Here is a 22,490-nt window from a genome sequence, read left to right on the forward strand (position 1 = left end):
CAAAGTTTCCTTTATTCACTTGCATGGCTGACTGTGTCATCACATCTAGTTATCTAGACATCCCCTGATGACATCACCAGATGTCCTTACATTATTTGCTTTTTCTATTCTGCTATGTTCTATTACAAGTGCAACATGTGCAACAACTACTGTAACTAGCAATATCATAGTAAATAAACTTGAAAAAAAAATGTTGTTCCATCAAGTCCAACCTATATATCATACACTGTTGATCCAGCGGAAATTGAAGTAACCTACAAGGCTTATTTGCCCAGATTAGGGAAAAATTCCTTTTCCACCCCAAATATGGCAGTCAACATCAAGACAATACATTTTATTGTCTCAATGTCAAACACATTCAATCTCTCTAAATGTAAATAACCATTATACTTTGCATAAAAGAAATAACTTTAATTTTCTGTATTAAAAGTAAAGCTAAGATTTTTTTGACTTATTTTACATTTTCACTTTATCATTGTTTTTTCACTTAGATATTCTGTCTACTGCAAATGATCCTCGTAAGAATTACAGCATTATCAAGGTTAGTAAAATAGCTTTCTATTCCCATTTCCAACTTAATCACTTCCTCAATATTATCTGGTATATATCTTGTCAAATCCAGTCTCAAAATGCACATTTTTACTATATATTTACCTCTTGCAGTAATTGTTTCAGTCGTTTCAAGAGCATTTTGTTCATTTTTCTTACAGAATGCATTACAATGGTGGGTGAAAGTCTACGTTTATCTGCAATATATTGTCTCATAATATATCTGAAGTTTCATGGCTTTTTTAAATTCTATAAAACTCGTGAAAAAAGACAGCCCATATATATTAAACTCGAGCACAAAGAGAATTACAGACACTGAACACAGTGGATTAATGCTACTTAATATTACAACTTTATGTGCATCTTGTGCAAGATACTTGGAATAAAATATGTTGCAATATAACAAGTATAATTGAAATCTCAGATTTATCATAACAAATCCCATTTTTCAGTGATGTATCTGTGTTTATGAAACTACTGTACATCAGATATGATAAAGAAAGGCAGAGCATAAGAGACTAAACTTGAGCAAGTGTGTACACAGCACAATGGCACATGAAACTGTTGACTGAGTTGTTTTAGTAGGCTCCTTAAATGGGTTTACTGCTCTCTCATTTGATGTAACCTTATTCTTTTTGATTTGGGGTGAGACTGAATACTCCATATTTTGGTTTACACAGACCCAAAAGTGTCATCATCCGTCACATCTTACTCTGCAGCCAATCACAGACTTTAGCGGTGACCTCTAAACAATTAGCGCATCACTGATCTCCACTTTTTTACCTGACGTCACCCCTTGAGCTGATGAAAGGCTGCAGCCTGAATATGTTGTCACTGACAGCTATGTAAGTCTCAGTATAGTTTTTAGCTCCAATGAAATCATAAAGGTGCTGCTGTCACTGAATAGTTCACTAATACCTAAATTGTAAAGGTGCTCCTTTAAGTGAATAGTATCCAGTTTTAACTTGATTGTAATGGTGCTTCTGTTAGGCCCCTTCCACACTTGCGTTGCAGATCACGTCAGGGTTTGGTCAGTAAAAAACGCACATTTTGCATCAGAGTGCAATCAGTTTTCAGTCAGAGTTTCTTCAGTGTCTCAGTTTTTCATGCGCGTTTTCAATGCAATTTCAATGCGTTTTTCATGCGCGTTTCCTGCGCGTGAAAGAACTCAGGACTGAGCTCTATCTTTTCTATGGCAATTGCTGCGTGAAAAACGCAATGCACTTGCATGTGTCTCAGACTGCGATGCGTTTTTGATGCGTCTCCATAGATTTGTATGGTGCGTTTGACTTGCAAAAGTAGAGCATGTCGAGATTTAAACGCACGTTAAAAAAAAAGCGCGTGTGTGCGTGAAAAAAAATGCAAGTCTGAAAAGACCCATTGATTACAATGGGTCAGAGTGCAATGGGTCAGAGCGTCAAAAGCACGCGCAGAAAACGCGCATGAAAAATGCAAGTGTGAAAGGGGCCTTAGTGAATAGCACACACTAATACCAAGATCATAAATGTTATCCTGTCAGTGAATAACATGCAGTAATACCTACATCTTAAAGGTGCTGTCACTGTATAGTTTGGTACTGCGGGTCTTTTAAAATGAGGAAAGCGGAAATTAAGGGACAGGGCTGTGGCCGTGGTGCTGCTGCTGGAGCTGGTGCTGCAGGGAGAAGATGTGATTCCTCTGGTACAAGTAGGTGTTATGGCTTGCAGCATGCACTAGTAGGCCCCAACAGACCAAACAAAGTTGAGGTATTGGAAAATAACATGGCAGTCAGTGCATCAACTCCCATGGGTTTCAACCCTCTACCTCACTCCCCTTCAAAGTAGTAAAGCTGTCACGGAAGTCATGGAACAATCACTTTATGATAACTCTCCTAGCTGGATTTCCACGGCCCATACACATGCTCCTGTCCCAGTAGCAGGGGTTCATAGAATCCCACAACCTTTTATTGGAGGATGAAGGTGTTGGTGGTACGAGAAGAGAGATTTTATGATTAAACAAAACTGCAAATGGTTTCACTTTCTGTGATATGCAGACTGAGAAGTAAGGGCTCTGTGGTAGAAGAAGCAAGTGGTGACGATGAGGTCTTAGAACCGTCATGGGTAGAAGGCAGTGATACTTAAAGGGGTATTCCCATCTGGGCATTTACATTTAATTAAATTCATTTGCCATATGTAAACATTTCTTCAATTGGATGTTATTAAAATAAATGTTCCTGTGTGAAGATAATTTCTCATAAATGTAGTTATTCTGTCCAATAGAAACGAGATACTTTCCTCGGATACGACCACGTCATACTCTGGCAGCGGTGGCCAGACTTGCGCTATAGAGTCCTGCCAAACCACCAGGATTCAGTGATCATTACCACAGGACGGCTGTGCGACATTTTATATACAATAACCTTTTGTTTCTTTGTGCACTCAATCTATCAGAAGTGGCCGTATCCGAGGAAGCCATCTCGTTTCTAAGGGACAACATGGCTACATTTATGAGAAATTCTCTTCACACAGGAACATTTTTTTTAATAACATCCAATTGAAGAAATGTTTATATATGGAAGATTAATAAAACTGAATGTAAGTGCCCAGATGAGAATACCCCTTTAAGATGAAGAGGTGGTGGTCAGGAAGCCCCTGGAGAACAAGTGAAAGTCAGCCAAGGTGCAACGGTCAGCCTGTGGCCATGCTGTTGCCTGCTATGGCTCATGCCCAGGGACCCAGGAAATGTTCAGGAAGGGCATGAGAAGCTAAAAGAAGAACAGATCCTGCCAAAGGGGGCACACATCAGTATCTCAGTGTGCTTGGTTTATAATTTTTGATCCTGGTGATAGATGTCTTTTAACAATCTGAACACCTCATGTATGACCAGGCACCTGCAGAGTAAACAACGAAAAACTGGAAATATCTAAGGCTTCCCCTGCTGCTTTAGTTTTTTTTTTTAAAGATTTTATTTTTAATTTTTCAAGAATATAACAGTGCACAAAGTAAAATATCCGCCTCATGGAAGTACAATGATATTTTCATGCTGATAATGCTGCTGCTTTAGTTGGCCTGGACTGTTCCACTGCCACCCTAGTAACACGGTCACCTGTCTCCCCACTAAAGAAGGATGTGATGTTGCCGCCACCACCACCATTTGCAGAACCCCCATCCCCAAGGCTGTCCACACCATCTTTTCAACTCATGGAGAGAGAGCCAAAATTTGTCCATAAAGCATGGCCAAAGCCTTCACAATTGGAGCACCATCACAATCATGTATGACCAGGCCCCTACAGAGTAAATATGAGATAGCTATCAGAAAGTGGCAGCGAGCAATGCTCAAAGTTATCTGTCTGGGTGAAAGACCACAAACTGCCCAGGAGCTTTGGACTGAGATTCAGGAGCAGACAGATGAGTGATTGCTGCTGCTGAATCTCAAGTCTGGCAAGGTGGTTTGCGACAACGGACAGAACCTCTTAGCAGCTGTGGGTCTAGCTAGGCTAACACATGTCACATGTACAGTATATAGACCTGCTGGAGCTGCTGTTAAGGTGCTTCGTGGGTGTTTCAATTTTTGTCATTCACACCCTGCTGCTCCCCTATCTGCACTAAAGAGGAAATTGGGCCTGCCCACTTACCGCCTCATATGTGATGCACCAACTAAATGGAATTCCATATGCTGGAAAGGGTGTGTGAGGAGCTGGAGGAATTGTGAAATTTCAGCTCCAGAATGCCCAGCTGAGTCGAAGTAGTGACCAGCAGCACTTCACTACCAAAAACTGGGCCTCCATGAGAGACATTTGTTCAGTGCTGCACTGCTTACAAAATGCCACCAATATGATTAGTGCTCATGATGTCATTGTCAGCTCTACCATCTCCATCTTTTGCCATCTTGAAAAAGCTCTTCAGGCCATGATGAAGATGAAATGGTGGCAGATGTGGAAGAAGAGGAGAAACAGGTACCAGTCCACACAAGGCTCACAGGGTGGGTTCCTCGAGTGGAAGACTAAAATGAGGGAGTACAATCACACTTTAGTGGAGACACTACTGGAAGAATTCCCATCTGACATAAAGAGTTAAGGGGCAGCATAAGGAGAAGGAAGTCACCAACACAGCAGGAACACTTTAGGAGGGAGAGTGAGCACAATGTGGAACACCATGTTCACTTCACCTCATCCTCTATGACCATCAACATGGGCACCAAGAGGCAGAGTGGTGGAGGATTTTCTGTTGACATGTCTCCTGGTACTGAAGCATGGGTCCTCCTTGTTTCTTTTCTGGGTGGGAAAAATGGAAACAAGACCAAAACTTCTCCCTTGCTTTCCTGTGGCTGGTGTGCTGTCTTAGATTCTGTGTTTAGCACCGCTGGTGGTGTTACCCTGTCGAACCTGAATTTTGACCAACCTGCCCATCTTTACTGTTCCGATAATTTTTGAATTATCTGCTCTTTTTCTGTACAGCATGGAAAAGTTCTGAAAATCTTCTACTTACAAATCAGTCTACTTCAATCAGTATACCAGGAACCCCAATAATGTGCAATCAGGCAAAATTAACTGTAGTTGGACATTCTTGCTGCTATTTGATCAACAATGACAAATGCAAACGGAAGAAGCAGACCTCATTTACAGCAAGGAATATAGAATTTTTTTAGTTGAGAATGTTATTTAAGAAAGCTTTTCTGTATTATGCAATATTTGCCAATGTCATATAGTATACAACACCGTGAAGTCATGTATAATACACAAAAAACAATGCCATAACAGAGAACAAAAGTAATCCATAAATTGAAGAACAGGTAATTAAAAGATAGTTTGCATTGGCAAGTGGTAAAATATCTAGAATATAAACTTTTGGGGGGGATTTTCTTCAGGACTAGTATGCCAGTTTTAACCCCTTAACGCTGCGTTTCCATTTTTCACTTCCCACCTTCAAAAATCTGTAACTTCTTTATTTTTCCATGTACATAGCTGTGTGATGGCTTATTTTCTGTGGAACAAATTACACTTCAAAATGTTGGTATTTAATATTCCATACCGTGATCTGGGAAGCGGGAAAAAATTCCAAATACAGTGAAATTGGTAAAAAACGCATTTGTGCCTTATTCTTGTGGGCTTGGATTAAACAAATTTCACCGTACACCCCAAATGACATGTCTACTTTATTCTTTGGGTCGGTACGATTACGGGGATACCAATTTTGTATAGGTTTTATAATGGTTTCATACATTTAAAAAAATGAAAACCTCCTGTACAAAAATTTTTGGGGGGATTTTGCCATCTTCTGGTGCTAATAACTTTTTCATACTTGTATACACAGCTGTGTGTGGTGACATTTTTTGCTGATTTTGATGATGTTTATAATGTTATCATTTTTAGGACTGTGCCACCTTTTGATCACTTTTTATGGAATTTTTAATTTTTTGAGCGCGATTTTCCGTTACGGGGTTAAATGCAGTGAAAAACCGCTATCATAATTTGATAGATCGGGCATTTTTGGATGTGCCGATACCTAATGTGTTTATTATTTTTACTGTTAATTTATATTTATATCAGTTCTAGGTAAAGGGGGGTGATTTGAGTTTTTAGGTTTTTTTATTATATTTTTTTTAAACTTTTTTTTTTTTTACTATTTTTCAGACTCCCTAGGGTACTTTAACCCTAGGTTGTCTGTAAGACCCTATCATATACTGCTATACTACTGTATAGCAGAATATGGGGAATTTACTCCTCATACATTACAATGTGCTGATAGCACATTGTAATGCATGGGTTAACCTGAAGTGAGACCCGAGGCTACCATGGCGACGGATCGCCGCTCCCCGATGATGTCACGGGGAGCGACGATCCTTGGAAAGATGGCCATCTTTTTGAGGCTGCCGGCAGCGATCAGCAGGAAAACACCCGCGATCGGTGCCAGGGTGTTACCGGTAAACCTTTGCTGCAATATGGATGGGGCTCGGCCCGCGAGCCCTCTCCATGCACCAGGACACCGCATGTGATGTATTACTACGTCACATGTCGGTAAGGGGTTAATTCCAATCATTTCAATTCCTGGTGCAACACCATGAATTGCATCAATATGTGAAGGCCATAACCTGAAATAGATCAAAATCACGGAAAGATCAAATCTTTTAATTTTATGTTTTCATTTTATGTTTTCATTGTAATATGCCCTAGTTTCAGCGGCGGAAAATGCGCGTGTCCAGAGTCCTAGCTCCCTAGGGGCCCACGGCTGCCTGCACTCCAATATGAAAGAAGACAGTCATTCACCCAGCAGTAAGTCTAAAGCAGGTTGTCATGTCTTTGTGATTAGCCACATGATTGGGAGGAGCCAGACACTGCACTGAACGCTTATACATTATATGCAGGGAAAAGTTTGTTGTAGCAGCTCTGTCTGCATGTTACAGGAATGTAGTAGAGCTGTGTGAGTTCTGTTACATGCATCACAGCAGAGCTGTGAGTCATGTTACATGCATGTTTCAGAGTTGTGTGTGTTATGCTACATGCATGTAGCATAGCTGTGTTTGTAATGTGCTCAGCCAAGGCCCGTGTGTGTAACATGCAGGTGTGCTGCTGAGCTTTAAAGGGAACCTACCACCACGAATATACCTATAAAGGTAGATCGGGTAGTAGGTGGATGTAAGGGACGTGAGGAGAGCTCTTTTTAGAGCTAATCCTCACGTCCACGCTAACTTTTGGGAAACTTTATTGACCGAATATGTAAATTTAGTTATGCGGCTACTGGGGCGTGGAGTAGCCGGCATGAGGCTACACGGCGCGGCTACTCCACGCCCCAGTAGCCACATTACTCCTCCTACCCTGTTGTGTGCGGCGTGCAGCTCCTCGTAGCTGCGCGCCCTCGTCTGACAAGCTGACTACTGCGCATGCGCAGTAGCTCCCGCCTCGGAGCTGGGACTGCTCAGCCGGCGTTCTGCGCATGCGCAGAACGCCATCATGACGGACGAGGGCGCGCAGCTACGAGGAGCTGCACGCCGCACACAACAGGGTAGGAGGAGTGATGTGGCTACTGGGGCGTGGAGTAGCCGTGCCGTGTAGCCTCATGCCGGCTACTCCACGCCCCAGTAGCCGCATAACTAAATTTACATATTCGGTCAATAAAGTTTCCCAAAAGTTAGCGGGGACATGAGGATTAGCTCTAAAAAGAGCTCTCCTCACGTCCCTTACATCCACCTACCACCCGATCTACCTTTATAGGTAGATTCGTGGTGGTAGGTTCTCTTTAATGCATGGTGGTTCAGGCGGTGGGGTGTGCCTGGGGGTGGACTGGGGGATCCTAATAGTTTGATGTAAGTCGCAGAGCGTTAAGGGGCTGGAAGACCAAATACATTTGGATAAAGGACAATATAGGGCAAGGGTCAGGAACCTTTTTGGCTGGGAGAGCCAAGAACGCCACATATTTTAAAAAGTTATTCCATAAGAGCCATACCATATGCACATACCCCCCAGTAGATAGGTAATCCCAGTGTCACGGGTGCCCCTGCGATCTACGTCTCGGATTGCAGGCACACCCGTGCCCCTCTCCGTGGCGGCGCCCCTTTGCGATCTCACTCACCTCTCCATATTCCTGCTCTCATCTGGCTGGCCAGCACGCGCCACCACACGCAGATTTAAAGGGCCAGCACGCCGCTGATTGGTGCTGCCCACAGTGTTTCCTTCCCAAGTGTTGATCTCCCGTTGTGACCCCAGACTTGTTCCTGATTCTGCTCCTTTGCTGCCAGCCCTGACCTCTTGCTCCTTCCCACGACCTTGCATCATTGCCACCTGCCTTTATCATCTGCCTGTTCCTGACCACGAGACTGCCTAGTGATCCTGTACCTCGACCTTGGCTGCCACCGTGGACAAGTTGCGCCTGTGGAACGGCCTGGCAGTACCACGCTGCAGCAAGACCATCCTGCTTTGAGGTGGGCTATGGTGAAGACCAAGTGCCCCTTACATTCCAGGTGGTCTAGGGGGTTCACTACTCCAAATCCTGGCACCCAGTTGATACGTAGCCCCAGCAAATGCCTCCCAGTAGATAGGTAGCCCCAGCACATACCCCCAGTATATAGGTAGCCCCAGCACATACTCCCAGTATATAGGTAGCCACAGCATATGCCCTGAAGTAGATAGTTAGCCACAGCACATGCCCCCAAGTAGATAGGTAGCCACAGCAAAAAAAAAAAAAAATAATATTCACTTTCCAGCGCTCCCTGAAGTCAGCTGCTCATTGCTCCCATGCTCTTCACTTTGACCCAGGCCTAGACAATGGCGGCGGTGGCGCCTGGGTTTTAAAAAGGCCATATACAGCGGTAACATCACTGCCTGTGTCCAGTGATCAGTCTAAGAGACACAGCAGACATCACTATTTATTACAGATATGTCTGAGAGCCAGATGCAGCCAACAAAAGAGCCACATCTGGCTCCCGAGCCATAGGTTCCCTACCCCTGATATAGGGGGAAACATCAAATATATGTTATTAATTAAGTACTACTTATCACAGTATGAATATCTGCATAAGACAATGCCATATTCAAAACATAATTTTATCGTTTTGTGTCTGTATATTACAACTCAATTTTAACTTGCTTTTCATATTTGTAAAAGCATCACTTAAAGACAGCATCCTGAAGGATTTATGTAAAAATCTACTATGGCAGAGTATAAAATGATTTTATTTTAGTTATTCAACACTTGTAAAACAAAATAAATAGATTATCTCATATCATAGATAATAAAAATAAGTAATGATTTTCTTCAGAAATGTTTTGTTTGTTGTGCAAACAAACATGGCTAAAAAGATGGCTAAATTAGTAGATCTATACTGTAGATAAGCAGAACAATGCTATAAAATGTCCAAATTATACTGTTATTTTACTTTACAATGCATTTTATATATACAGTTCTTAAAAATATACATTGGTGTTTACATTACAATTTTCATTTTATAATACTGTATCACTCCAACAAACCAAAGAAACAGGTACTCCGTCCAAAAGAATCTTCTAAAATATTTCTTTCTTTATTTATTGGATAATAAAATCCACGTTAAACATAATATCATGGGTATGGATTTAACAAATTTAACACGATTCGGCCTGAAGGTCTTCTGATATGGTAATGAGTAGACAAAGAGTCAAATTCTGACACTTTTGACAGCTCAGAGTTTTTTCATATCTCAATCTGAGCAGACAGAAGGTTCTACCTGTCACCTTCTTGTCTTTCCCAGAATGCTGTCCCTCTCACTGCATGGTGAATTTAGCATCGAACCATGTGGGGAACTGCAGATCTTCTCACCATTTCACGCACACTGTGATGCAAGGAGCCAAAGAGTGGTGGGCAAAGCCAACTAGAAAAAGGTAGAAAAAGTTTGTGGAAAGATTTTACTTGTTGGGGGAGGCAGGTTTAAGCTGGGATGCCTGCACTGCACTTTTTAACAAAGGTACAATAGGGGGTGTTTACTGTTCCTGTTCTTGATCACAGGTTCCCTTTAAGTTCAATTGTGGCAAAATCTTCCATAGATTTGACACATCTACCTGCAGACCAAATGGATGCAACTCACATAATGATTACAACAGGAGAGCAGCACTCCGTGGTGATCAGTATTTATTCATGCACCAGTGGTAGTACAATGCAACGTTTCGGCTAACTCCATGTAGCCATTTTCATGCATTGTACTACCACTGGTGCATGAATAAATACTGATCACCAGTATTGGCTACATGGCTACATGGCTACATGGAGTTGGCCGAAACTTCGCATTGTACTACCACTGGTGCATGAATAAATACTGATCACCACGGTGTGCTGCTCTCCTGTTGTTTTCTTTGGATTCGTCTGGAGCCTCGAGTCGGGCCCATAGAGCTTGCACCCACCTGGATCTTAATCCGATTGCTTTACTGTGCCGCCCTCACCCCTTTCTTCCTGTCACATAATGATTAGGTAGGGGATGAGCTTCACTGTATGAAAAAATAATTTTCCAGCTCTTTATTTATTTTTGCATGTTTGCTTGATTTTATGTTCCTATTTGCAGAATTTGCATCTTTGCACTGGTGATTGTACAAGCTGCAGCTGCAAAATGGTCAAGAAGTAAACATGATTTACTTGTGATGGCCATCACAAATGTCTGTGAACAGCATATTTGTAACTTAAGTCTAAAAAGAAATAATTTGGCAAAGCAATACAATCTACCAAGATATGCAAAAAAAAAACCTCTAAACATCTTTTTTTTAATCTATAATTGTGTATTATTGGATATAAAAAGTTTAAACACATTCTCCTTTATATCATAGAGCAAATGGCCCCAAACCCACCCCGGAAGTGATGTCATAGTTTCTTTTTGGTTTGTAGACAGTGTAATTGCCCGTTCAAAAAATTGTTACACACTACATTTATCTCTGAATAAAATATTTATATTTGAATAAAATGTAACTCAACATACAAAATACCTCCAGGCTTTTCTTTTACCAACCCCCAAAAATACACAAGTCCTTAGAAAATCCATGAGAGTGACCCATAATATCAGGCACCAACTCGCTAAACTGTAACTTTTCACAATAGACAAACTATCTCAATGTTATATAACTAAACTCGATAGAATTATAAAGGACTCAACTCAACTTATTAGAGAACTAAAACATACCAAAGGGAGAAAAGACTACCATTTCCTAACCCTAGATATTTCAGCATTATATTCTAATATTGAGCATCAGAAGGGCATTCAATTTCTTGAACTTTTTTTTTAAATGTGATACTACTTTTCCCAAAAAAAACTAATCAACATCCTTACAAATATCTATTTTATCTTTGACGCTGAGTACTTTTTAAAAATAAAAGGAACAACCAATGGGACTAGGGTAGCACCTAGATTTGCAAATCTAATTATTGGATGCTTTCAGGAGAAATATATATTTTTAAAGAAAAGAAGAGGGCAGAGAATCTAATTTTGTATCGTTGTTACATTGAAAACCTCTTCATATTATGCAAGGGGTCCCCTGAAACAGCAAAAAACCTTTTGTGATCATTTGAATCAAAATGATGGGGGAATTTCTTTTACAAAAAATTTGGATAGCGAAAAAAATTTAATTTATTCATATCCTAATTAAACATAGTAAAGATGAAATAAAGATGGAAAGTTTTTTTTTTTTAAAAAAACAATGATTGTCAATACTTAGACTATAAAAGCAGCCGCTACAAAAAATGGCATAATAATATAACCTTGTCACGGGGGCTCACCCGTGCCCCTCTCTGCTTGCAAGCGTGGCGCCTCTTACCTGTCCCTGTTCCTCCGGCCATGCTCGCACGTCCCCGTCTCCTAGGACGCATGGGTGCTGTCTTCAGAAGAGTCAAAGGGCCACCGCCTTGTTTATTGGCGCTGGCCATTTCCCAGAATTCCATATAAACCAGCCTCTCCCTGCACACCCTGACGGATCTTCGTGCCTTGTATTCTAGAGAAAGCTTAGTTCCTATGCCCTGCAATGTTTTCGTGATTTCCTGTTGTGACCCTAATTCCGTTCCTGACTATGCTCCTCCACTGCCTGCCTTGACATTTTGCTATGTCCCTGACTCTGATCCCAGGCTGCCCGTCCTGACCTTCTGCCTGCCCGGACTACGATTCTGTTCAACGTTTGTGTGCCTTGCCTTGGCTGCCACCGTGGACAAAGTCACTCCTATGCAAAGACATGGTGGTACCATGCCGTAACAAGTCCAACCTGCTTTGCAGCAGGCTCTGGTGAAAACCGGGTGCCATTTAGATTCCAGTCCAAGGTGTCGGCTTATGTCATTGTCCACGGTGGTCCAGTGGGTCCACTAATCCTGGAGCCTGACAACCCCATAGCCGGTTTTTAAGAATCAAGACCAGAACACATACATAAAACAAACTGCTATTTTGAAAAAAAAAAAAATAAAAGAAAAACACTATCCTAAGAAATTAGTATTTGAAAAGGCCAGTGATGAAACACAAGATATACTAGTAGAATCAAAGTATAAACAACCCTATAAGGCTGGAAAGGACCAATACAAAATTAACTTCATAACTACATATAATACTGAACATGGAGAAATGGAAATAATTCTAGTAAAAAAAAAAAGCAGGAACATCCTGAAAAAGGATACCATTATACGATCAAATATCCCCCAAAAACAAAAATCACCTATAGGATGAGAATCACTTTTGGCTCCAAGTAGATTTAAAAACCACAATTAAAATGCAACAATAAAAAAGAAAAACCTGTTGTATCCAGGTGCATTTAAATGCATATGTTCTAAAGAAATAACACACAATAAAAAGTCTGTCACTTCATTTTATACTGGAGAAACCTTTAATTGAAAATATCATCTGAGTTGCAAATCGAACTATATAATTTATGTAATAACATGTCATTGCAATAGGCAGTATGTGGGTAGAACAATAAAAGAATTACACAAAAGAGTTAATACAATCGATGTAATATAAAATCTGAATATGAAAAACATGGATTATCTAGACATTGAAAAAAGAACAACTACAACTGGAGAATCACACATCAAAATAACAACTTTAGACTGGATATCTGAACATGTACCCAATCACTTTAAGAAATTAAAAAAAACAAAGAGATGTATTAGATATGAAACCTCATGGTCTAAACAAAGCAACAGAAAGTCCCTTATGTAAATTCATTTTTTTCAAAAACACATACAGGCGGTCCCCTACTTAAGGACACCCGACTTACAGACAACCCATACTTACAGACGGACCCCTCTGACCTCTGGTGAAGCTTTCGAAGTGCTTTACTATAGTCCCAGACTGCAATAATCAGCTGTGAGGTGTCTGTAATGAAGCTTTATTGATAATCCTTGTTCCCATTACAGCAAAAAATTTTTAAACTCCAATTGTCACTGGGGCCAAAATTTTTTTTGTCTGGATCTACAATTATAAAATATACAGTTTCGACTTGCATACAAATTCAACTTAAGAACAAACCTCCGGACCCTATCTTGTACGTAACCCGGGGACTGCCTGTATATCATATCATCATAATATGATCCTCTTAACTATCTTTCTCTCCCTTATTTTTCCAACTAACAATAAAAGCAGATGGTCACTATTTAAATCCATAGAACATTAAAACCCTGGCCAGCGATTAAAATCATGATGAAGACATAAAATGGAAAGGCCCTCCAGTAAGTCCTGTTAAAAACATGGAAATTTTATTCCATAGTTGAGTAAAAACATGAGGTGTACACAATATCAAAAAGATGACGCGGTGTGAACAGCGCATCTTCCTTAGGTGTAACAAAGTACGAAGGAAATGCAACACATGTTTATACATAAAGAGGATGTGACATGAAAAGAGGGGGAGAAACAAAAACAAAGCTATACAAGTGGTAAAGTATGTGTAAGCCTGAAAGATAAATATATGGTTAATTATAAATGACAAAGAAATTGGTATAAATATAGCAAACCTGTCTTGTGGTTTAAACTATGGGGAGAGCTGGTATTGAGAGTCATACTCCAAAAGCCCTCGAACAACAAAAATAGCTCTCTCCAACTCCACCCCTCATAGGGAAATTAACCCTTTTAGTGATTTGAACAGACATGGAATGAAATTTGGATGTGTGTCACAAAAATGCTTGGATACACTAAATAGTTGGGCAAAGAGTTTGGATCTGTGTAAGCTCCATTAATGTGTTCGATTATTGTTTTTTCAGTTTGCGTATGGTGCAACCAATATACTATATATTACATATTTTGCAAGTTATTAGATATCCTACATGAGTGGTATCCTCTCCTGAGGATGATGATGAAGCCCTTGCTTCACCTGGCTCCCAAGTGTGATTGGCTACATCATCATTGATTTGTGTTTCCCTGTCACTGCTATTCTCCTCAACGGTCTCAGTATGCACAGCCTGACTACTTGCAAGTGCAACAAAACCTCCCGTGCCACTGTCCACATCTCCACTTTCCAGCATACTGCACGAAGCAGCGGATGTCTGCCTCACCTGTTCACTGCCAAGCAGCTGCTGAATGTCCTCAAAGAGTTCGTCCTTGCTATATAGTGGCGCTGAGCCCAGGCCACCTAGTAGATCTCTGGCTGAGGGAAAGAACAGGTATCTGACGAACCCACAGACTCTTGGCTGGGGTTGTGAGGAAGTGCATGACTTAGTCAATCAATAGAGAACCATTGGGTTGTTTATCAACACACTGCCGCTAGATAATACCGGCAGTTCTGGCCTCACAGACTGACCCCTGCTGTGATGTCACCTTACTGTGCTGCAACCTGTGCCTGCTCCACCTGCCACCTGACATATTGATTAATCAACTATGTTGATTTGACACAGATTTCTTGATATCAACTTTAACAACAAAAATTAATTGAAATTTGGGGAGTACAGAACCCCAAAAACGGACACCCAGGACTTCACTTCACCAACTATGTTGATTTGACATGGATTTCTTGATATCAACTTCAGCAACAAAAAAGAATAGAAATTTGGGGTATCGAGAACCCCAAAAACTGATAACCTGGACTTTGAACAAAAATCACTCCATTAACTATGTGGATTTGACATGGATTTCTTGTTATCTACTTTAGCAACAAAAAAGAATTGAAATCTGGGGAATACAGAACCCCAAAAACTGACACAACAAATCACTCTGTCAGCTACTGATTACAAGCAACTAGAAGCTGCACATGCAGTGTGAAAAGACGAGATTGCAAATGGTCGTTTGTTTTTATATGGCTGTGACATCACATAAGCCTGCCGGTCCCTGATTGGCTTAAATGTCAGCACGTGTGATGGAGGGTGTTCCAGAGTTCTCTGCCCCATGTAACATGTTGTGCTTGTGGCCAGGGAAAAATTAGTTCCCACGAATCACTGTAAACTTCGGATATGTGCAGAACCGAAGTTTTCCTGAAATTCGAAACGAATTCCACTTTGTTAGAATGAATTCGCCCATCTCTAATGATAACTAATGAAATCTATGATGGCTGATGACTTCACTTCCCAACTCCCAGCTATTAGTAACCCACAGAAGAACAATACTTATATATAACCAGGTTCAGCAACCAGAACTTTGGTCAAAACTGTACAGGTGAGAAGCCGACTAGGTAGCTATTCTATTGTGGAGCCGCAATTCTGTGGTCTTTGCTCTGGCCGCATGTTGTTGTTCTAACTGTTTTAGACTACACACTAATACCCATGTGCCACTCTGAATGTATTGAGTCTCTGGTCCAAATATATATATATATTATATGATGCGTATGCAATGAATCACACATATGCAGGCATGGTCTCTAAGATTGTCTTGATGTAAATCTCCTTGTACCGACTTCCTTATCTCTCCCCTCGGAGGACTTCAACCAAGACATTCTTTATCTCCTTCTATCCTCTATTAAAAAAATGTGTTAGCAGCTGCACAATGTACAATCAGGTTAATTTCTGGAATTAATATAGTTTAATGTTCTCCCGCCTTTAAATCTCCCCTGGTTCCTTCAGGCATGAAATCACAAACTCATGACGTCTTACCATGACTAATCAGGAGCCGTTTGTTTCATTCACAGGTGTATGACTTTTCTAGATTTATTTGCAGAAGTTAAGCTCTATTGCCCATAAAAGATAGTATAACTTTTGAGATTGAGTATTTTCTGTTTACAGAATTAGTGTCCCATGATTTTTGAGCAAACAGTTGCAGCTACTGTCCACAACACACACTCTTTGGCTCACATACTGTACTTTTTGTATTTTTGAATCTAGATTTTTTATTTGTTTTCACAAATTAAGGGAATAATATGTGTGGAAAGTCTTGGCACCAGGTTTCTTCAAATGTACATACAGTAGTTAAAATCTCAAAGAGTGGAACAGAGGTCCAAATGTGTGGGTTTTTTATTTGTTGATGACCTTTGTTTTAAACTTATATTGTCCCTTTTGTGTTTTCTAGCCCACAACGGACCCTGCAGAGCATCCATCAGGGAGCGGACATTAGACTTGGAGAATCTATTATACTAACCCTAAGCAGGAACTAAGTAGCTATGCACTGGGCATAACCAGCAAAGATGAACAGAACCTTATACTAACTATATACAGCCTATGGAAAGACAAAGTTGCCCTATGACTGCTTTTATGTTCCTCTTTAGCCTTTAAATAAATCTTTGTTTTAATAAATCTTTTTATTTCTACCAACATGACTCTGGAGAAACCAAATATACATATTTTATATTTTATCTTCCATAATGATTCCTATTATAACTTGATGCAAACAGATGCATTACTGATTTTATCTTTCTTAATAATAGTAATCTAAATAAAAAAAATAATAATAATCTTTATAAAGTGCCATCAAATTCCATAGTGCTTTACAGGTTCTTAGGAACATATACAAATATACAAATAAAATAAGACATTGCAGTAGAGAGTAAGAACAGTCATATGAAACAATAGGAGTGAGGGCCCTGCTCTCAAGAGCTTACAATCTATGAGGATGAGGGGGAGACACAAGAGGTATAAGAGCTTGTATAATGGTCCAACCATTTTTTTTTAGGGAATGGAATAAAAATAATTTAATAAACAAAAATGTTGCTGCTTGAAACAGTCATCAGTATCCAGAATTGGATAACAAAGAGTTTAAGTTGCATGCAGTTAGTGAGTATGAAGCATGTTTGAAGCACGTTTGAAGCTTTGAAGGTTGGGTATTAATTTGACAGACCAGAGTCGGACATTCCATAGAATTGGTGCAGCTCTGGAGAAGTCCTGGAAACATGAGTGGGAGGTTCAAATTAAGGAAGAGAATAACATTGAGTGAAATAAGAGAGGGTAGGTAGGGAGGAGCAGCATTATGAAGAGCTTCATTGATGAGGGTTATTAATTCAAACTGTGTTCGGAAGTATATGGGCAACCAGTGCAGTGACTGGCATAGGCTGGAGGAATCCGTGTAGTTTTTGGTCTGGGAGACAAGCCTGGCTGCTGCATGGAGAATGAATTGTAGAGGAGAGAGTTTAGTAAGCGGAAGACTGATAAGTTGGGCGTTAGAGTAGTCCAGGTAAGAGTGAATAAAAAGCAAGAAATTATTGTTTTAGAGATTTCAATTGTTAGAAATGGTCGGATTCTAGAAATGTTTTTAAGGTACACCTGTAACAGAGAGCAAGAGATTTAAAGTACGGTGAAAAGGAGAGGTCAGAATCCAGCACAACCCTAAAACAGAGGGCCTGCTGTCTCTAAGTTATGATGACTTCACAGACAAAAATGGAGAGATTAGGGTTATGACGGTTAGTAGATGGTGGAAAGACAAGAAGAGACAGCAGAGAGACTGGTGTTCTGCAGCAAAGCAGGAATGATATTACGTGCAGACTTATATAGCTGGGTACCATCATCATAAAGATGATACTGAAAATAAAATCTGCTGATGGTTTGCCCAATGGGGGCAGTATAGAGGGAAAATAGAAGAGGAACTAGGACTGAGCCATGAGGAACCTTGACAGTGAGAGGTAGAGAAAAAAAGAGATTAAGAGAAGAAGACACTGAAGGTGCAGCCAGAGAGATAAGAAGAAAATCAGGAGAGTGAAGTGTCCTTCAGGCCAATGGAGCAAAGGATCCTGAGGAGGAGCTGGTGTTCCACAGTATCAAACACTGTAGAGAGATCCAGAAGAATGAGGAGAGAATAGTCACCTTTGGATATAGCAGTGAGAAGATCAGTTTCAGTGGAATGCAAAGAGCGGAAACTTGATTGTAGGGGATCAAGGAGGGAATTAGATGAGAGGTAGAGGGACATTAGAGACTGGTTGTTAGTAAGCAGCACAGGGTGGGTCCAGGGAAGCTTTCTTTAGTAATCGGATGACCACAGAAAGCTTGAAGAGAGAGAGAATAGACATCAGAATATAAAGAGATTTTAGTGAGGTGAGAAGTGATGACTGGGGAGAGAAACTATACGAGATGTGATGGGATAAAGTAAAAATAGCTAAACAATGGACAGGTTGGAAATGTTTCAGCACAAAAAGAAACAGGCAAACAGTTTCTTCTGTAAGTGGAAAAGTTTCACGGTGACACATATGGAAACGTCAGAGATTGTTAATGACTCCCCTTAGCTCTCCACAGTATGTGGATAGCAGTGTCGAGTGTCGTTGAGTTCATTTTCGGGTTACCACAGTTTTTTTTAATATATATAGAATGTGTTTTAAAAGTAGTAGGTAAACTAACATATTTGCATAGGCAATACTTTTCTTTACTTACTTTGTTTTTATTTATAAAATATTAAATATTTAGAACAGTGGTGCTAACGGAACCATCCAAAATCTGGCAAACCCTTTTCTAGCACAGCCACAATAAGATGGGGGATGCAATCCTCTATTTTGCCCTTCCAGCAAAAATAGATCACCCCCTACATGGCTGCATCAAAAAATCTTGACCACAACAGGTTGATCATTCATCTACTTAGACAGTTAGAGATTTAGACTGAGAGAACCATGGCTGGTTTAAAGGACTTTTCACACTGTGATGTTGCATCTAGCTATAAGAGTTTTCACGCATCTCCATTAAATCCTTTTAAGAGCAAGAAGGAGTCAGGTGCTGTAGTTGTTTATACTCATGTTCTTGTCCAGGGACATGTGTATTACCTTGGAGGCAGACAAAGTTGGTCTCGCATTGTCAGATCAAAGCCTCATTAATATGTTCTATTTCATCTCTAACCCCTTAACAACATGCAATTTACTATTATGTCACAGTATGATTAAGCAAGTATGAGAAAGTTGAATCTTATTCATATTTGGTATCCACTGTATCTTCCCCTGCCATTGTAATTGGTGCAGGCACTGGACACAGCTGATAACCTGACCATGAGCCTTAAGGCCCCCCATAGTCTCCTGGGCCTTTAAACACTCTTTTGGGAACAAGCAAGATCCCAGCATACAGCATTATAGAAGCATTGAATTGTATCAGAGAATAGATTAAAAAAAGTATTAAAAAAATATAAAACATTAAAAAAGATTATCTTAGTTGTTCATTCATGTATGAAAACAATTGATTCATATGGTGAAAATCGTAATGGAAAGATATGTCCTGCAATATATGAACCTGTACACAGCTCCATATACCAAAGTATAAAAAAAACTTACGTTTTTAACCGTGATACCAAGAGTTTTCATTTCAACAATATTTCACTCTTTTAAGAGTATTTCAAAATAACAAAAGCTATAGAAACCAGTGCCTCAGTGATTCTACTAACCCAAATGATATAATGATATAATTTCACAGCCAAAAGCTGCAGAAACAAAGCTGCGTTATTTGGTAAATTCTACAACATTTGGGAGTTTTTGCAGCCCTCTGAGTACATTGCACAGAACATAAAAAGTGCTACAAGTACTAGTTATCCCTCAGGAAACAGTCCCTCATATGACTGTTAAAATGGAAAAATTAATTTTCAACCTATTCAACCTATTTTATTGAGTATGAGGGTCACAATTATATAGTTGCAGGTAGCACTTACCTGAAGATCATCTCCTTGTTTAAACATTTAACAAAAAATGTGGTTCAACACTGCTTGATATTTTTAGAAGTGGCTAAAATGTAAAAAAAAAAAAATGGATTAATATTTACACTTGATCATCTATTGCTAGATAATATACTATACAAAAATCCATAGAAAAGGGTGATATAATTACATTTTGGAGGGGGTATGCTAGAAATGGATAATGAGTCTGTGCAGACGCACTTAAAAAGTTTGAAAACTTGGGAATATAGTGTTTTATTTGATTCTGTCTCAGTCAATACACTGGTGCCTAGTAATTCTATGTTTGCATGAAATATTCATGTTTGAGTTTCAAAAATCAGTGAAGATGACATAAATTGCAATATTCTCTAAGCTAAGGAATGCAACTTTGTTTTATTTGTCTTCCTCACAATTTTTCCTTCAAAAGTAAAAACTAACAAGCAATCTCATTTTACTGTGATTCGTTGTGTATTTTGTAGTTTTTTGATCAATATAACAATTTTGCAGCTGCAAGATTAATCATAGCTGTCTCCCAATCAGAAATAATGTTGTTTTTCTTACATTGAAACAGTATGATTTTATACTAACAGTTTTCTACAGAAACATAAACCAGAATCTTTCTGTCTAAAAATATATATTTATTGGTAAATATTGCATTTAGGTAACATTAAAATATACTTGCCTGGTCTGTTGAATTGTGTGTTTAGTCTGTGCTTTTCCCTATGAAAAATGTGTACACTGTATAATGTTTATTTATTTGAATTTTGTATTCTTTTTTTATCTGTTGAATAAATATGAATACTTTGAAAGTGTAGCAAAAATTGTCTTAAATATCACATCATTAATATTATGAAATATGATTTGTATGCTACAACTTAGTTGAATTTGTCAATGACTTCAAGTTCTCCTCAAACCAACTTAATACAAAGTCATGATTTGCCAGGAAAGCCTCTGCCGAGCAGCAATTTGAAGAACAAATGAACATGGAGTAACAAAATTATGAAATAGAACATACCCATGGATAAATGGTTGCTATATGTAGCCAGGGATCTAACCTGGCTTTTCATGCCTTCTTCTGAGGGTGAGCTGTCTTGTAATGGGAAATACAGCTGCTACAGATTTAATCCTATGAAGTTATGCAAGGACTTAATGTTCACATATCAGATGACCTTTTAAATGATACAAATGCCAATAGACAGACCCCATCAAGCCATCTGTGTCATCATGCACATACTGAGTGGGGGGGAATTCATCATTGTCTTTTTTGTCTGTGTTTGACATAGGACAGTGCAAAGTCACTTTTAAATGTGCCAAATTCATTATTTGCATAGACTAGACATTTCACAATACTGAACTAAATTCATGATTTGGCGCAAATTTTTGTTAAGGCGCATGTTTTGGTGCAAAATGTCTCCAGTCATCCCATGGAGAAAAAAACAACAAAAACAAAAACCACCACCAAATTTATCAGACCAACTGCTCATTGGAGGCACATAAGCTCCACAAAATATAAAATTTTGTGACAAATACAAAAAAACAAAACAAATATAACAACATACATAGACTGACTTGATGAATTCAGGAAAAAAATGGAATTTGAACATAGACAACCAAGTCATAAACAAGTAATGATGAGTTCCCCCTAGTGACTTAATATTCAGTCAGCGTAAATACACTCAGTACATTGCTAATAGCAAGAAACATCCACTTATTGCAGAGAGCCAGCTGGGACAGGAAGTTATAAGCCCTAAGCAGTAGTGGATCACAACATATGTGGTTTGGGTGATAGCCCAGGACCCAAGCCTTTTAGGGGGCCATGGCCACCCAAACTACCCACCAAATTTTGTACTCAGAAGAACTTTCACTCATGAAATCTTATACACATGTGCACAAGATTTTTAAAGGTCAACCAAAGGTCCTGAAACCTCAGATTGAAAGCAGCCAGAGAGGACACGTTCTCCAGTTTCCAGGAAGCTTGTTTCTAGTAACATATATAGGAATGAATTCTAGACTTGTAGAGGCTATAATATTAATAGAAAAAATAACAGATAGGGTTCAGCTCACCTCCTTCATGAAGGCAGCTGTTATGAGGAAAGCACGGATATTTTTCATACAAAATATGAAAAAAGAGGGTATGCAGCTTCAAAAAAGGTAGCAGAGCAAAATATTGGTTAAAAATCCATTTTAATATTTTCAAAAAATAGGATGTCACATTCTAATATATTCATACAGCGCTGAACACATGTAGATTTAATCCTCCCTAGCCCTAAGTGTAGATTGTCCTGCACTGGAAAGCGCCAATTCACCAACCTTAGAATTCAGTCACTACTTGACATTGTGTATCTTCATGCTTTTTTTTTTTGTCTTCAACATATGTCTTCAACATATTTTTTCATTTTCATATAATTTTAACATTTAACATGTAATTTTTATTTTAATTAATTTGTTATTTACGAGTCAGTTACCTGACTGAATTCCTATGTTGTGATACAAGATTATTCTTGTAG

General features: G+C 39.3%; 1 long non-coding RNA gene across 2 annotated transcripts in view; it reads left to right on the forward strand.

The window, feature by feature from the left end:
• Window positions 1-16,593, forward strand: part of LOC140134207 (uncharacterized) — a 39,994-nt gene extending 23,401 nt beyond the window's left edge. For both annotated transcript variants that reach the window (XR_011856124.1, XR_011856123.1), the window contains exons 2-3: window positions 492-541; window positions 16,444-16,593. This is a non-coding gene — a long non-coding RNA (uncharacterized lncRNA). The remainder of the gene's footprint in view (window positions 1-491; window positions 542-16,443) is intronic.
• Window positions 16,594-22,490: the final 5,897 nt, after the last annotated feature.

The sequence above is a fragment of the Engystomops pustulosus genome, chromosome 5 (assembly GCF_040894005.1).
Source record: "Engystomops pustulosus chromosome 5, aEngPut4.maternal, whole genome shotgun sequence".
Lineage (NCBI taxonomy): Eukaryota > Metazoa > Chordata > Amphibia > Anura > Leptodactylidae > Engystomops > Engystomops pustulosus.